At 36.8% G+C, this 19,309-nt stretch overlaps 1 protein-coding gene across 1 annotated transcript in view; it reads right to left on the bottom strand.

The window, feature by feature from the left end:
• CNTNAP5 (contactin associated protein like 5) overlaps positions 1–19,309 on the bottom strand; it is a 1,040,194-nt gene that overhangs the window by 956,565 nt on the left and 64,320 nt on the right. The gene's annotated exons all lie outside the window — the stretch shown is intronic.

Below are 19,309 nucleotides of genomic sequence, written 5' to 3'. Positions count from 1 at the left end.
CACTAGGTAACATCAAACGCATGATGTTATATTGAAATCAGAGCTGGATTCAAAGTCCTATATCAAGGTTTGATACATAATTCAGTTAGCTTTTTGACACTTAGCATGTGTCAGCTGCCATTCTAGATTCTAGGACACAAAAGTAAATATGGCAGAGTTTACCCTCAAGGGAATTGAAACTGGGTGAATGATAGATACACAAACCAAAGTGGTTACTCTAATGTGTAAATATCCAGACTTGGTGTCCTAGAAGAGAGACATCTCCCCTAAACTTTGGGCTGAAAGGAGTCTTCTTATGTTAGAGTACAGTTAGTTGAGGCTGAAAGAATTGTTCAGGCACTAAGGATGTGAAGGGCATGTAAAGAACGTTTAAGTAAAGCCCTCAAAATGAAGAGTGTACAGGGAGCAATAAACCCATTGATATGATCAGAACTTAGAGTGTGAGGAGAGATGTGGTGGGAGATAAATCTGAACAGATAAGGAAGATCTAAATTGTTCGGTTCTTCAGGGCTGCATGAGGGACCTTGGAATTTATTCACAGATAATAGGGAGACAATGAAAGTCAGGGGGGATTAGTCAATAAATAGTAGATGGTATTATTATGACTGCTCTTAAATGGGGCAATCGGCTCAGAGCATCTTCAGACTGACAACTGATGTTGCCAACATAAGCTTGATCCCTCATCCATGTGATATCCGTTCAACAGAGCTGTTGACAATTTATACCCTTTCTCGACTTTCTCAGAGGAATAAAGTCAGTTTATCTAAAGCTGTTAGCCATTCCTCAGGCTGACATCTTGCCAGTCTACCCTCTCCACACCCCAGCTCTAACTATCCTATGCTGGCACAGATAGTTACATAAGGCACAGACTCTGGGGTAAGACTGTCCAGATATATATCCCAAATCTAACACTTTCTAACTTTGCCTCTGGACATTTTTGCTTGTCCTTCAGTTCTTCAATTGTAAAATGGGGATAACAATTGTATATCACCCTCAGCATTGCTTTGATGATTGAATGAATTGATATACATAATATCATTAAAACCATCTCCAGCATATAGTAAGTAGTAAGTACATTTGACTTCTGTTAATTCACTAAATTGTGTGAATTCCCCCCTCCCCAGCCCCTGACATTCCATCCTGAGATACGTGCTTCAGAGGTACTCCACACAGTTCCTCAAGTAGAGCACAAAGAAAACCATGACCCCCCAGATCTTCAGCACAAAGCACTGTGTGTTCAGTGCCACTGTCACATGCTAAGTACAGTGAGACAAAGCAGGTTTTAGTGCTGCCAGAATGTCTCTAAAGGGGGCTTGATTAAAATGTGAGCAGTATATCATTCAACCATAAAGAGAAACAATGCCATTTGCAGCACCATTGATGAACTTAGAGCTGATCATACTAAGTGAGGTAAGTCAGAAAGAAAAAGACAAATATCATATGATATCACTTATATATGGAATCTAAAAAAAAAGACACAAAAATGTATTTATAAAACAGAAATAGACTCACAGACATAGAAAAGATATGGTTATCAAAGGGAAGGGGGAAAGGGATAAATTAGGAGGTTGGGATTAACATATACACAGCACTATATATAAAATATTGGGTTGGCTAACCCAATAGCTAAACAAATGGATGCACTGTATAGCACAAGAAACTCAGTATCTTCTGATAGCCTATAATGGAAAATAACCTAAAATATATATATATATATGTTTTAGATTTGGTTTTAATCTGTGTTTACACAACTTGCATACTGATTACTTTGTTTATTTGCTTATTCATACCCTAATGGCTCCAACATTCTTGTCAGGAAAATTCCATGGACAGAGGAACCTGATGAGCTATAGTCCATAGGTCGCAAAGAGCTGGACACAACTGAGTGACTGAGCATGCATGCATGCATATTCTAATGATGATGGTGGACTAAAGAAAACACCTTTCTTTGTCATCGAAGGATGTAGAGGTTGAGAGGAGAGGATGGTCAGAAAACAAAGGCTTCCTGGTGGTGATGGAACCACAGTGAAGCAACAAGACAGAATTTTAAAAAGTAGACTTTAGCATCAGAATATCTGTGTCAGAATCCCAACAAGACCCTTCATTGGTTTGGCATTCCCTGGACAAGTCACCTAACCAGTGCATTGTGTTCTCTGAAAACCAAGGGTATTTAAAGTATTTTTCTCACTGAGATAATGTGAGAATTTGATGAAATAACATATGCGAGCATGCTTCATATGCTCTAAAGGAACATCCCAATTCTAGTTATTATTAGAAATGAGTCATGTTTGGATGGCAGATAAGTGTAATGACAGTACACTCAGAGAAATTATATAGATAAATGAAAAGATTTGGCTTACTTGAGAACACAGAGGAAAACAATTTGACCAGACTAGTGAATACATTTCACCAACTAGTTCACTGGAATAAGTAAGACCTGCTTCCTATCCTTGAAGAGCATTAAGGCTAATCAGGGAGACAGTGAGGGCTTTGCAAGAGAGTTTCTGTCAGGGAGTATAAAAGGGATATGCCTGGAAATGGGTGTCTAAATTCCCATAAGAACGGGTATTAACTCACTAGCAACAGAATTGATTGTACCAGCAAAAAAGGAAGCTGTTGGAATTTTTATGTGTGATAATGATGGACTCAAACTCAATTTTTTCCTGCATGCCTATTGCACAAAGGGATTTCCTTCTAGTTCTTTTAGCAGAGCTTGCATATAGCACACGGGAATGTGTTTAGATGGGTAGATATATAATGGGGCAAAATCAAGTCCAATTAAGTAGGCTACTTATCTAAACATAAATGGGAACTCAAGAAAATTAATGAAAGTTGAAGTATTCCTAGGGCAAGGATACTGGAATTGTTTGGGGGAATTGTATAATAGAATAGAATAAAGCAATATACAAAGACTTCAAACTTGTGCATGTCAACGAAAATAGGAAAGTATCAGAATAATCTTTGAGAGGTGAATGGGGGAGAATGTCCAGGATATCACTGCCAAAGATCCTAAAGAGTAGGGTTTAAGAGACTTCTGGAGACTGATGGATTTAGTTTTGAATCTCTGCTCTCATATCTGCTCATCGGGCAACCTTAGGCAGTTACTATTTTCCTATCTGAGCCTCATTTTCTTTATGTAGAAAATGGAGCTGACATTGTTGATTTCACATGGTTGTTTCAAAAATTAAATAAAGACTTAAAAGTATTTACCACGATGACTGTCATTCACTGTGCATTCAATAAATATTGACTGACAAAAACTAAAATAGAGAAGAAAGAAGCATGCTCATGAATTTTTTTAAAAAGACAAGCTAAAACAAATAACCTTAAAAATGATATCATTATCCTCAGTGGAAGGCAGCAGAAGAGAGATTCATGCATAACTCATTCAGAAACAAGGTATCAAGGACGTAATACACTTGGATACTTTCCTGTGGAAATAGGAGCATTAATATTTGCCCTCATGGACTTCAATAGTGATCCAGTGGTTGAGATTCTACCTTCCAACGCAGGGGACATGGATTGGATCCCTGGTTAGGGCACTAAGGTCCCACATGCAGTGGGTTGCAGCCCATAATTTTAAAAAATTGAAACAGAGGATTAATTATTTTAAAAAAATACAAGGAGCTTCCAGGACAGAGAAAGAGCCGGGTAAGTCCATGGACAGTTACAGTGAGGGATTCTGTTTCAAAGGAGGAGGACAATTTCCACCCTAGTTGATTCTTCCCCTCAAAGGGTTAATTTACTCTGTCATATTCCCACAGACTCACGCTGATGCTCAGTGATGCTGCCATCTTATCCATGGGCAACGTCAATCCTACAGAAGTCACCATTAGAGCTGTTTCACATCTCACCCACAAACTAGTTCCTCCTGGGCACCTCTCATGTTCCAGGAACTCTGAGTACCTCTAACCATGCAAGTTTCAGGGCCCTCTTCAGTTTCGATGGTACTCTGGGCCATTTAAGAAAAATAAATGCCAATTTTCAACATACTTTGCTTCTATATACTGGAAGTATTTTGCAGTATATTGATTAAAAGAAAAAGAAAGCTTTGGGGTCATCTTCAGGAATATTGTTATAATGTATCTACAAATCTATGATGTATCCAGTATGGCCAATCTCCAGCCCCCAGCTGATGTATCCTTATACAGTGTTCAATGGACAAGATCATATGAGTAGTCCTGGCAGATATGACTTATTCCTATTTTCAGATGGACATAGGGTTCAGCTAGATTAATAGAATGGCTTCAAATCATATAACTTTAGAAAAGGACTGAGCAGAAACTAAATTTATGTGGGTCTGACTCTAAAAGTCCCTGCTCTTTCTGAAACGCTGATTCCTGGAAAGTATCAGTTCCTTCTGGTGAACATTTCTGTCCTTCTCTGCAAAGAAAAACGATTTGAGTTTTTATCAATACATTTAGATCATCTCTCATAACTCACCAATCTTCTCTGAGTCATTGTACTAAAGCACTTCCAATTCATTAGGTATTCCTTCTCTTTAGTCTGTGTTTCAAACACACTATTCAACCTTTATCTACACCAAACTCTATTTACCATCCCATTTAGCTCTCTATTAAACTGAGGGATCCAAATGAGCAAATTCCTCTTCCATCAGAATGCAGTGGGTCTCATTATCGGTTATTTCCCATAATTTAGTAGTGTCTGCAAATTCCCAAGCTTGCTTTCGAACACTGCGGATGTGATATCAGTAATACAAATCATGCAAGATAATGTTGAGTTGAAATAAGCATCTTTGTTTTCACTCCCATCAAGCTGACACTCCAATGGAATGCTATTATTACTGTAGCCTATATTCCAGGAGCTATTTTCCCTATCTTCTATCAGGATCTGGAGATTAGAAAAAGTATTAAAATAAGTTCAAACTAGATATCTGCATGATGAAATATCAACAGTGGCTTTGTTGTGCTTTGCCTTTACAATGTCAAATGTGCTTTAATTTTTAATGTGACTATGGCTGCACATTCCTCCTAAAAGAAAAAGATCCTGTCATCTTCTATACTAACCTGAAATGTCTAGTCTCTAATCATTCATATTCAGGAATTTATAGAGAGTCATCAAGCATTCATTTGGTACCAAATCAGGACTGAGTTTCTGATGGTTAGATAATCATCAGTCCTCAAAATGCAAGTCAAAAATCTACAGGGAGTAATTATAACAGGTACCATTTATTCAATATTAGTTACATGCAAGCTTCAACTAAAGGCTTCACATACATTTACTATTCCTCACCACAAACTCTCAGGTAGTTCTACTAATTTCCCATTTCCCTGATAAGAACACAGAGGATAAAAAAGGTCAAAGAACTTTCTGAAACCATATAGTGAGATATCAAAACAAGATTCTAACACACGCTTGCCTAGTTTCACAGGCCATGGTCTGGTTCATAAATGATTTGGTGATAATAATTATGAAATCAAAGAATGTGAACAAGATGAAGAAGACCTGGTAAAATCCAGCCTCTTACCATAAGCTGTGCGTGCTATACTGAAAGATGTCCTTTCCTTAATCCTCTTCCCCTTTGCTGATACAGATTATGTCAGCAAGAAAGGATGCCTTTCATTCTGTGAGGGGAGATAAAGTTACTGCAAATATCCCTGAAATATGATGAAAGGCTGTTGGAAGACCAGGTGTTTAATGGGAACAGAGGGATGCTGATGACCCAGAGAAGTGAGTGCAGGTTGTTGAAATGGTAAATGAAAGTCTAATCCCCATTATTTCACGGCCTTGATAGGGTGGATAATTAAATGCACAGGCTTAAAAATCTGTCAACAGATTGTGCTCCCTGCTATTACTACATAAGGATCTGTAGTTCTTGTCTTGTTTTCCACTTTAGTCACAGAACCCCGGACATGCACACTAAAGAGCCACTGAAGGAATGACTGCTCTCCATAATCATTCTCAACCCATTTCTACAGTATAACTTGAGGTGCAGCTTTTAGGGAAAGCTGGAAAATATACAAAAAGAGAAAGCAAAGTAAAGACTATAGTTCTGAGATGGAGCAGGTGGAATAGAAAGGTAATCCCTGAAGAATGACTAATTGGAGGGCAGAGAGACTGTTGATTGGTTAGTGCCAAGGGTTAGGACAGGGGACCATGCATGCACTGAAATTGAGATAAACCTAAAAGAGAAAAAATAGGTTCAATCCTATGGAGGAGGCAGGACTGGTTAAGAAGAGGAAACTATATGTATGTCAGAGTGGAAACTCCAAAGAGAAAGAGACCAGAAGTTTCCTGTTTTGCATCTTGAATCCAGTGAATTCAAATACTCACCATCATCTTCTTAGTCAGCAAAAGGATGAAGAGCCAACTAAACACAGGTGAAAACGTCAATATATTTTATCTTCAAATTTTGGAAACCCTCAGTCACACTGAAAAGAGACAGATGTCAGGGCAGAGTGGACAAGAAATCCACTAGCATTAAGTACCTACTGTGTGCAGAGCCTTTGGTAACTTAATTGAAAATATATAGTAAGTAGGGTGATGCCCCTGCCATTGATAAGAATTGTTTTGGTATGGAAAACTTTTGCTTGGCTCAGGTTCTATCATCCTTCTTCCTCCACTTTAGTAGTCGCTCTGACTAGGTCTGGCTCATTGAGTTTTTAGACCAGACAGAATATGGGGCAGGCACAGGTCAGCTCTCCAGGGGGAGATCTACCCTGAGGCTAGAGGTCAGAGGGCTGCTGTCAGTCCTTGAAGTTAGGTCTGACACTGATGTCTGGTAAAAGTGTAGAAAATCAGGCATTTTAAATGCTTCTAAAGTATGAGAATTCCCACTCTCAAATCTGGGGACAAAAGAAGAGGGGTTCCCCAGAATCTGAGCAACTCCCACATTCTTGGAATGCTATACAACTTGATAAGGCAGCCTGGGTCAGTGTCACATAAAACACTCTTCACTCCTATGGAAATATCTTTTGGGTCTAAAAACTAGGACAATATGTGTTGCAACAAACAACTGATTCCTTTTTAAGGTTTTAAGCTTTTGGGTGCTGGCTTTTGTGACTAATGATGAATCGCTCTCTGTGCTGGTCAAGTGGAAGCCCAAGGCAAAACTCATTACCTCCTGCTAGCATTTTTCTTGGCATTCTCACTTCCCTCTTTTATTCTTTGCATGATGCAATTGCTTTTTTATTCAATAATTGTGGGTTATTTGTAATTTTACAAAAATTACCCCTAACACTGTTGGACTAAGGCAATGCACAATGATATTTTTTAAAAAGTGAGTGACAAGAACAAGCACAGAGGTCGAGAGACAAAACCTGGTTCCCTCATAGCCATGGCCCTTCAAGTGGTCCTATTGGAAATTTAAGTAGGTAAGAACTACTTCCACAATTGGCTATGGTTCAAGATTTTGAGCTATGGTGAGGAGGGAAATGTTGGTGAAAAAATCTGAGGTCTAAACAGCTCCATCACTCTCCTGCTGGGTCACCCTGGGCATCTCACTAAACCCATCTGTTTCTCACCTCATCTAGAAAGTGAAAGAATTAAATTGGTTCGAAGTTGACAAATTTGATTCATGGCCGGTCTATACAACCTGCAAGCTAACAGTGATTTTTAAGCTTTCAAAGAATTATTAAAGAGGAGGAATGAGGAGATGGAGAAGGGGGAGAATAGGCAAGGGAGACAGTATCTGGCTGACAAAACCTAAAATATTTACTATCTGTTCCATTCTAAGGTTTATTCAGTCGTGGATGAGCGGATGGCTGTAGTCTCTTCAAGCCTTCAGGTTTCTCCATAGTTTCATGACTAGCTTTACTCTAGAGGATGTTGACCCAAATAAATCCCTTAACTTTCCTGTATCTTAGTTTGCCCCCCTGTGTAATGGGTATAATAAATGTAACCCAGCATAGTGATAGGAGAATTATAAAGCCCAGAAAGAGATCTTGCTTTAACAAAAAAACAAAAAGAGGTGCTCAGAAAACAAAATATAATAAAAACAGAAGAGGGCATCAGAAGTGACGTAAGGAACATTATCTGTATAAGTTCAAAAGGACACCAACTCAGACTGACACAAAGGCGGCATGGAAGCTAAGGACCTGTCATATATAAAACATATACAAAGCAGAAGGCCCCATATTCCCCAGGAATATCAGGTCATGTGTATTTGACCTACTTTGGGCTTTTCCCAGAAGCCATCTTCAGACACTCTGTGCTGTTTTCACCCGAACACCTTAGGTCACAGAAGCTGTCATCTAACTTCATGAACTGGGGACTTGTGATCTGCCTTGTGGTCCACATCTTCTCCAGACGTGGATGGAATCCCCACACAGACACTTGTCAGGATCCCCAAGTCTAATTCATCTTCTTTCCACTCCACTGTGCTTTTTCTTCCTTTGAATGTCACTGCCATTTATCCATGGATATAAACACATAGTTGCTGAGACCCTGTTATGATCCAGGTGCATTAAATATCGTATTTCTTTTAATTTTTCTAGCAGTTCTGTGAGTGAGTCTTGTAATCTCATTTGGAAGGCTTAGAACTGATAAAGGAACAGGTGCAGAGTACTGAAATAACATTCCTTGACCACAAATTAGTGTATGGTGGGGTCACGAGCACAGGCTTTTTCTCCATCATGTTGTTTTCATGCTCTAACAATCACATGGGTTTGACACATGCAATGCATTCCTCTTCTTCCATCACATTCAGTCTGTTGCCCAGATCTGGGGAGCGCTCCCTCTTGGTATCCTTTCCTCCTTTCCCCCTGTCTTTATCTAAATCCAGACCTGTTCAAACTGTCCTGGCCCCTAGTGGCTCCCTACATTGAAAGTATATCTTTATTCTGGTCCATTCTGGCCCAAATGCAAGGTTAATCTCTAAATCATCCTGAGTTTATACTCCTCTGTTCAAAAGTTTTTGATATTCTTTTAATTCTTCTCCCATCAAGTCCAACTTACACTTGACCACTCATTATGTGGCCCCACTTTGGAGGCTTTGTTTATTTCTCATATGTCTCTCTCCTAATCAGATGGGTCCATTCTTCCCTGTGTGAAGAATTTCTTTCCATCTCTACCCAGACCCCACATCTCCTCACCCTGCCTCTAAACCCTACATATCACGGACCTCCACATGTTCTTCATATATACTTCCTTCTCATTTTCTCCTTTCCTTAATTCTTAAAGCACATATCATTTATTATATTCTTACTGGATACTCAGCAAAATGGACTTGATCTATTTTACGGAGCACAGATTTTGCTTAAAAGCTCAATTAGATGCTAGCTCTTTCAGTTAATGTTCAGCATTTAGCGAATTATTCAGTCCCTCCAAGTGTCAGATTTCTCATGTATAAAAAGGAGACTAATAATATCTATTTTGAAAGGTTTATTTTGAGGAACACTATATGTTTTGTATACTGGCTAGTATATAGTAGGCAATCAATGCATATTTCCTTATTTTTAAGTTACCACTGTGTTTCTATAATACACCCTTTTCAACCCAGGACTTCTTTTCCATAGTTTAGTATTGTTTTCTCATTATTTATTTTTAAAATTTTTAATTTTTTTTTTTTTTTTTTTAGTATTGTAACACCTTCATTGAATTTGTTACACTATTACTTCTGTGGGTTTTTTTTTTTTTTTTCTTTTTTGGTTTTTTGGCTGCAAGGCATGTGGATTCGCAGTTCCCTGTTCAGGGGTCAAACTCGCACCCTCTGCATTGGAAGGCAAAGTCTTAACCACTGGATCATCAGGGAATCCTCACTCATTATTTCTTCAATGTGAATAACAATGGAAGGGACCAGGCATTACAATTATTCTACACTACAATGTAAATAACACAGGAGAAGGGGGCGTAGATGTTTCTTCTAGAGTTAAATTATGCTTTAGGATTGTGTTGAACATATAGGAACTAATCTATACATTTTGATATTGACTGATTAAAGCCTCATAGATAACAGGACAAATCAATGGCTTTTCCTTCAACCCCAGCTAAAATAATCCATAAAATCCCATGAGAAAGCTTATATTCAGCTAATGCTTTGAAAATCTTCTTACTCATATTTGCTTAGAGGAAAACAAATATTCTCATCAAAAGAATTACTTTTATTTTAGAAAAAGATCAGGTAAAAATTAAAGTATAATTTGGATGGATAATATAATCATCCCAAATTCTTTCTCAATGTAGGCAGCATGTTTTTGCTAAATAAAGCAAAGTTCAATCAGGAAATATCTTCTTACAAATGTAAGATAATTTGGGGGAGGGAGCAGATTAGACTTTCTTTTCCTTATTCATTCATTCACTCAATATTGTTTCTTGAGGCTCTACTATGTAATGGCCAGTATAGGTGCTAGGACTGTAGAGATGAAAGATTTAGTTCTTTCTCACAATGACCCCACTCACAAGCGTAAGGACAGACTTACAGAGAAGCCATAGTGGTATGAGATGACTGTCATGTCACATGTGCGAATTTAGCCCTAAGGATTCTTCACAGCTCAGAGGCCAAGATTTGAAGGATGTCCACAAATAGACTAGGAGGGCTGGATTAATGGGGAAATCAGGGCATTTTAGGCATCCATTGCCCTTGTAAATACTGTTATCTCATTAGAGCTATGCTTCTCTAAGTTGTATTCAATACACCAATAAATGGATTAATTCATTGCCCTTTTATAGTAGCAGAAGGTACAGCATGGAGCAAGGAGCTCTGAACTAGGAGACATATTTTGAAACCAATTACCCTTTGGGCTAACTAATTCTCAAAATCTATCATTTTAATGAATAAAGAAGTTCTTCCTCTAATTGACTTTACACAGTTGTTATGAGACTTGAGAATGATATTTATTAAACTGATGTGGAAAGCTTTTGTTCCTCTGAAAATATCAGAGAACACTGTAGAAAGACACAAGTATAGAGGGTAAAACGTAGGCTGGGAAGTTAGTCCCATGAGGGCCCCAAATTCCAGTTATTTTGTGTTCCATCTGTGTGCTCTAAGGCAAGGTTCTCAAGCTTTCTGAAAGCTGAATACTTCATATGTAAAACTGGGAACACACTAGGAGAGTGGGGGAAAATAAAGGAGACACCACAAGTCAAATACATGGTACATAGTAATCCAACAAAATATCTGTGTTCTCTTCTTGTACTTAAAAAAAAAAAAAAAAAAAAAAAAGGCGGGTCTCTAGCTTCTGGGAGATGGAGGTGACATATATTTTCCCATTCCTCCCACTAAGTGCAATAAACATCCTAGACATTATATTTAAAACAAGCACATGAAGACTCTGAACATTAGAAAAGAAAATGCAGTCTGGCTAGGGAACTTGGGAGCTGAGGAATGACACAGTGGGAAGTACCCTGAGTTTTCTTCTTGCCTCACATACCAAGCATGGAGCTGAAATGGACAATCTAGACATATCAAAAGGAATAGACAAAATTACACCCCAACAGAAGCCTGCTTTCTCCATGCAAAGACCAGAAATTTCTGGTAAACCAGAAATTATATAGCCTAAAATTGCTTTGCTCTAGACAAACATCACAGAAAAAAACTATGACTCATTTCTACCTATGTGAAGGCTGAGTGGAGAACTTACACTGCTACCCTCAGCAAACTGTATGAGGCACTAGAGTGACTTCAAAGAAGGCCAGGCAGGGGTCCAGGGCTTCCACTCAATCACAATAAGGAGCACCGCTCAAACAGCTTCCGGGGAAGCCAAAATTCTTACACATGTCCAGCGCTAATGAAGAGTCCACAAGTCAGGTGTCAGTGGAAGCTGAGCAGGGGACCTTGGTTTCTACATCCACATGACATTTAGGAGGTAGTCCTCCTCCATTTGACTTCCAGAACAGTGTTTCCAAAAAAGCCAGTTAAAACAGAAGCTTTAATTAAGATACAGAGTCTCATAACGCAATACATAAACATCCAAGTTTGATTTAAAAATCACACATCATACCAAGAACTGCTGCTGCTACTAAGTTGCTTCAGTCGTGTCCGACTCTGTGCGACCCCATAGATGGCAGCCCACCAGGCTCCCCTGTCCCTAGGATTCTCCAGGCAAGAACACTGGAGTGGGTTGCCATTTCCTTCTCCAATGCATGAAAGTGAAAAGTGAAAGTGAAGTCACTCCTACCAAGAACTAAGAAGATCTTAAACTAAATTGAAACTGAAATAATAAAAATAATAAATGGATGCTAACACTAAGATGAGATATATTAGAATTACCTGACAAAGATTTAAAAGCAGGTGTATAGCACAGTCTTTTGGACTCTGTGGGAGGGGGCGAGGGTGGGATGATTTGGGAGAATGGCATTAACACATGTATAATATCATATGTGAAACAAATCGCCAGTCCAGGTTCAATGCATGATACAGGATGCTCGGGGCTGGTGCACTGGGATGACCCAGAGGGATGGGGAACACGTGTACACTCATGGCGGATTTATGTTGATGTATGGCAAAATCAATGCAATACTGTAAAGTTATTAGCCTCCAATTAAAATAGATAAATTTATATTTAAAAAAAACAAAGTTTATTTTTATTTATTTATTTTTTGCTTTAGATTAATACTTTTTTTTCTTTAATAGAAAATTATTTAATTAGTATACATGTGTTCCCCATCCTGAACCCTCCTCCCTCCTCCCTCTCCACACCATCCCTCTGGGTCGTCCCAGTGCACCAGCCCCAAGCATCCAGCATCGTGCATTGAACCTGGACTGGCATCTCATTTCATACATGACGTTTCACATGTTTCAATGCCATTCTCCCAAATCTTCCCACCCTCTCCCTCTCCCACAGAGTCCATAAGACTGTTCTATACATCAGTGTCTCTTTTGCTGTCTCGTATACAGGGTTATCGTTACCATCTTTCTAAATTCCATATATATGCGTTATTATACTGTATTGGTGTTTTTCCTTCTGGCTTACTTCACTCTGTATAATAGGCTCCAGTTTCATCCACCTCATTAGAACTGATTCAAATGTATTCTTTTTAATGGCTGAGTAATACTCCATTGTGTATATGTACCACTGCTTTCTTATCCATTCATCTGCTGATGGACATCTAGGTTGCTTCCATGTCCTGGCTATTATAAACAGTGCTGCGATGAACACTGGGGTACACATGTCTCTTTCCCTTCTGGTTTCCTCAGTGTGTATGCCCAGCAGTGGGATTGCTGGATCATAAGGCAGTTCTATTTCCAGTTTTTTAAGGAATGTCCACACTGTTCTCCATAGTGGCTGTACTAGTTTGCATTCCCACCAACAGTGTAAGAGGGTTCCCTTTTCTCCACACCCTCTCCAGCATTTATTATTTGTAGACTTTTGGATCATAGCCATTCTGACTGGTGTGAAATGGTACCTCATAGTGGTCTTGATTTGCATTTCTCTGATAATGAGTGATGTTGAGCATCTTTTCATGTGTTTGTTAGCCATCTGTATGTCTTCTTTGGAGAAATGTCTATTTAGATCTTTGGCCCATTTTTTGATTGGGTCATTTATTTTTCTGGAGTTGAGCTGTAGGAGTTGCTTGTATATTTTTGAGATTAGTTGTTTGTCGGTTGCTTCATTTGCTATTATTTTCTCCCATTCTGAAGGCTGTCTTTTCACCTTGCTAATAGTTTCCTTTGATGTGCAGAAGCTTTTAAGTTTAATTAGGTCCCATTTGTTTATTTTTACTTTTATTTCCAATATTCTGGGAGGTGGATCCCTATCAAGCTACCAACAGTGTTCTTCACAGAGCTAGAACAAATAATTTCACAATTTGTATGGAAATACAAAAAACCTCGAATAGCCAAAGCGATCTTGAGAAAGAAAAATGGAACTGGAGGAATCAACCTACCTGACTTCAGGCTCTACTACAAAGCCACAGTTATCAAGACAGTATGGTACTGGCACAAAGACAGAAATATAGATCAATGGAACAAAATAGAAAGCCCAGAGATAAATCCACGCACATATGGACACCTTATCTTTGACAAAGGAAGCAAGAATATACAATGGATTAAAGACAATCTCTTTAACAAGTAGTGCTGGGAAAACTGGTCAACCACTTGTAAAAGAATGAAACTAGACCACTTTCTAACACCATATACAAAAATAAACTCAAAATGGATTAAAGATCTCAACGTAAGACCAGAAACTATAAAACTCCTAGAGGAGAACATAGGCAAAACACTCTCTGACATACATCACAAAGTTTATTTTTAGACATAGAGAACAGATTTGTGGTTTCCAAGGGGAAGAAGGAGGTAACCTGGATTGAGGGGGATGGATTGAGGATTTTGGATTAGCAGATGCAAGTTATTATATATAGAATGGATAAACAACAAAGTCCTACTGTATAGCACAAGGAACTATTTTCAATATTGTATAATAAGCCATAATGGAAAATAATATGAAAAATAATATATATTTGTATAACTGAAGCACTTGTTGTACAGAGAAACATAATATTGTAAATTAACTATAAGTGAATAAAATACATTTTAAAAATTAATAAAATAAAAAATAAAAGCAGGTGTGGTAAAAATTCTAGTGATCAATTATGAATACACTTAAATGAAAAATAGAAAACTTCAGCAGAGAAATGGTATCAGCAGAAAACATAAGATATATGAAGAACCAAGTGAAAGGTATAATAAAAAATTAAAAGTAGAAAGACTCAACAGCAAAAAGAAATAAAAAAAATCAGAAAATTGAAAGTTAGAACAGTAAAATTTACCCTATTTGAAAAATATCAAGGAAATAAACAGAAAAATAAAATGAGTTTCAGTAACTTAGAGTCTATAAAAAACATTTAACATTTGTGTCATCAGAGTCCCATAAAAAGAGGAAAGAGTGGATGGAGCAAAGAAAAACTCAAAGAAATAATGAATAAATACATCCCAAATTGGACAAGAGACATAAATCTACAGATTAAAAAAGCTGGGTAAATCACAGATAGAATAAGGCCAAAGAAATTAATATCAGATATATCATAATTAAACTTCTGAAAACTGAAGACAAAAATTCTTAAAACATCCAGAAAAAATAACACTTTACTCATAAAGGAAAAACAATGTGAGTGATGGCAGTTTTCTCATCAGAAACCACAGAGGCCAGGAAATCAGTGGCATGTTATTATTTTCATTTTTAAGAAATCAACTGCAAATTTCTATTTTTAACCCAGCAGAAATATCCTTTAAGAATGAAGAGGAAATAGAGCATACGGGAAAACTAAGAAAATTTGTCAACAGCAGACCTACCCCCAAAGAAGACTAAATCATACTACTTTAACAATCAGAAAATAATAAAAGGAATCTTATAATATCAGGAAGGAAAAAGTACACAGTAAACCAAAATGTACATCAATTCAATTGCCTTTCCTTCTACTTTTGAATTTTCTAAATTAAGATTGACAGTTGAAGCTAAACAACAACAACAACAACAACAACACTGTAATGTGATTCTAAATGTATGTAGAAAAAATATTTAACAATCATATTATAAATGTGGGAGGGTAAAGGGACATAAAAGGAAAAAAATCACCAAACACTTGGAAATGAAAAAACACACCTAAACAATCCATTGGCCCCAAAAGAAAGCTTCAAAGACAATAAAAAATACATATGTATACGGATGGCTGATTCACACTGTTGTATGACAGAAACCAACACAACACTGTAAAGCTATTATCTTCCAAATTAAAATAAATTTAAAAATATGTGCAACAATGAAAATGACAATACAATATATCAGAATTTTGGGCATATGGTTAAAGAAGTGTTTAGCCATAGTGTTAAAAAGTGTTAAAGTGAGTGTTGAAAATGTACAGGACTATAGCAAGCATAGAAAGGAGTTCAGACCAATAACATGAACTTCAATCTCAATAAATTAGAAAAAGAAGAGCAAAGAAAGCAATGAAGAAAAGTAAATTAAGAGCAGAAATCAATGAAATAGAAAAATTTAATGAAGCATAGAGTTGACTCTTTAACAAAGATAAAAAATAAAATGACAAAACTCTAGCAAAATTGACAAAAGAAATAGAAAAGAACCATATCAGTAATGAAACAGGGTTTATCACAATATACATCAAAAAGATAACAAGGGACTTAAAAAAATCCCTTCCATCTTATAGATTTGAGGTGTCTGCAAAATGGTAAATTTCTTTAAAAATACAAATTCCCATAACCCAACAAATAGGAAATGTATCATGTGGATAGTCCTATAAACCTTAAGGAATTTTAATTCATAATTTTTTAAACTTTCCCATGGAAGAAATCTCCAAATCCAGAATACAGGTGCAAAATTCTTTAAGAAAATATCTGCAAGTAGAATTTAGTAATATATAAAAATGACTGTGCCTATTCACAAATAGAGTTTCTCCTCCCCTCCCTCACATGAGAATCTGAAACTGGTTAAGTATTTAAAAACACAAGGAAAACTACCATAAAAAATAAAACAGGCTAAAAGTAAAAACAAAACTAAAACCATGATATCAATCAGCAAAGTAAAAGCATTTTATAAAATTCAACACTCATTCATGATATAATAAAACAGAGGGGAGGACATAATTACGCTCAACTTAATAAAGAGCATCTTAAAAACTCTCAATCAAGTTCTCATACCTTACACAAATATTATATCAAAATGGATCATCTCCTAGAGAAGTCGCTCAGTCGTGTCCGACTCTCAACCTCATGGACTATAGCCCACCAGGCTCCTCCACCCATGGCATTTTCTAGGCAAGAGTACTGGAGTGGGTTGCCATTTCCTTCTCCAGGGGATCTTCCCAACACGAGGATCGAACCCCAGTCTCCCGCATTGTAGGCAGATGCTTTACCGTCTGAACCACTTAAATGTAGACATAAAACTGTAAAACACACACAAAAAAATAGCAGAAAACCATTGGGATTTAAGACTAAGAATTCTTAGGTTTGACATCAAAGGCATAATTCATAAATATAATTTTGATTTTATTCAAATTAAAAACTCTCTACATTACAGAGAAAAACTTCACCAAACAAGATATTCAGATGGCAGATAAGTAGATGGAAGCTGTTCAACATCATTAGGCAGTAGGGAAATGCAGAGTAAAACCACAGTGATATACCGATACACAGCCATCGTACTAGATAATAGAAAACAGTGAAACACCTAATGCTGTCTAGGATGTGGAGAAACTGGATCCCTTATACTATGGGAATGTGAAATGATATAGACATCCAGAATACAGTTTGGAAGAAATTCTGAAAAATAAACATGTTACTACCATTGGCCCAGCAATTGTTCTTTAGGGTATTCATCTCAGAGAAATGAAGAATTATGTTGAAAGAAAAATATGTATATGAATTTTATATCATCTTTATTTGCAAAAGTCAGAAACTGGAATTAAACTAATTCTTCTTTGATAGATGAATGGTTAAACAAATTGTGTTACATCCATACAAGGAAAAACTACCTAGCAACAGCAAGAAAAGGGTTATAATTTTTACATGTAAAAAAAAACATGTTACATGTAACAACATGGATGAATCTACAGAGATTATACTGTGACCAAATCCAACCACAAAATGTTACATACTATATGATTCCATTTGTATAACATTGTTAATATGACAAATATGATGCAGGACATTTTAGTAATTGCCAAGGTTATGGAGGATTTGAAGTTGGAGGAAACTGACTATAAAATGGGCAACTTGGAGGATCCTTTTGGTGATAGAAATGTTCTATATTTTTATTGTATTATTATTATCATCATGGTTGTGATATAATATCAATTACCTTGCAAGATACTACGACTGGAGGAATCTGGCAAAAGTATATTAGATCTACCTGTTTTATTTTTTCTTAACGACTGCATGTGAATCTACAATTATCTCAAAATAAGAAGTTTAATTGAAATGGGAGGTGGTTAGGACATTTGCCTTATGTCAATCCTCTTTGGAATAAAGTGTGTTTGGTATTTTGTCCGAAGTCTCATATAAAGGCCAACTCTCATGATCCAATTCTTTGTCAAACACACAAAAAGAGAACTTCAATGTGCCTAAGAATCCCCACTTTCTGTGGTTGATTCATTTCTACTTTTCAAAAGAAATCCCCTTAAAGTTGAAGCTCAGGGAAACAAGCTATAGGCTTACAGTACAAGATATAATGCTTACATTTTCCAGGAAGTCAGAAATTAGCTCTAGAAGAAATATCTACATTTTAAAAGCTATGCTGACAAACCAGAGAACTTCTATAGCACACCTAGCATTATAAAATCTTGCAATAATACAATAATACAAAATTTTCACTTCTAATACGCTATACACATTCTGTATTAAAAATATACCTAATTTTTAATGGACAGATTTTTTAGCTTTTTTAAAAAAGTCAGTTTCTTTTCTTTTCTAACTGTAAGCTTAGAGGTTCATGACTATGACAATTTTGAGGACTGTTAATCAATGCTATATGGGTTTTCACTAGAGGCAAATGCTTATTTACACTAGAAGTCTTCAGACAGATCCAACAAAATTCATCAAAGATGCCAGGAGAAGGGTTCTTATCACAGTTGACATTCTAGAAACAGTGATCTCTCAGATCCTTCCTGACATTTCAGAATCTTAGCATCCATGATTTTCTGAGGTTGGTTTTGCAGGCTGGATGATGAATCCAAATTATTGTATAAAGGTTGCAGGCTTACTAAAAAGAATTATAATGGAATCATTTCAAACTAAGCAAGAGTGGCCAGAAAATGCTATATAAGTTATTCTCAAAATTAGAGAAAACTATGATATAGAAGGATACATGTACCCCAATGTTCATTGCAGCACTGTTTACAATAGCCAAAACATGTAAATACCCTAAATGTCCGTTGACAGAGGAATGGATAAAGAAGATGTGGTACATATAGACAATTGGATATTACTCCGCAGAATGGAATAATGCCGTTTGCAGCAACATGAATGAACCTGGAGAAACAATTTTGGTTACATACAGAGTCTAAAAAGACTTACAAAGAACTTATTTATAAAACAGAAACAGACACAAAAGACATAGAAAACAAACTTACAGTTACCAGGGAGAGAGGTGGGGAGGAGGCTATATTTGGAGTTTAGGATTGAAATTTACACTATATTTTAAATAGATAACTAATAAGAACCTACTATACAGCATGAGGAACTCTGCTCAATATTCTGTAATAACCTAAATGGGAAAAAAACTTGAAAAAGTACAGATAGGCATTATGTATAACTGAATCACTTTGCTATACATGTGAAACTAACCTAATGTCGTAAATCAACTATAGTTATATGTGTGTGTGTGTGTGTGTGTGTGTGTGTGTGTATGGCTTCCCTGGTGGCTCAGACGGTAAAGAACCTGCCTGCAATGTGAGAGAC

The sequence above is a fragment of the Bos indicus x Bos taurus genome, chromosome 2 (assembly GCF_003369695.1).
Source record: "Bos indicus x Bos taurus breed Angus x Brahman F1 hybrid chromosome 2, Bos_hybrid_MaternalHap_v2.0, whole genome shotgun sequence".
In the NCBI taxonomy this organism is placed as follows: Eukaryota; Metazoa; Chordata; class Mammalia; order Artiodactyla; family Bovidae; genus Bos; species Bos indicus x Bos taurus.
The sequence above is the reverse complement of the archived record's forward strand: the minus strand, read 5'-3'. Positions and strand labels throughout refer to the sequence as shown.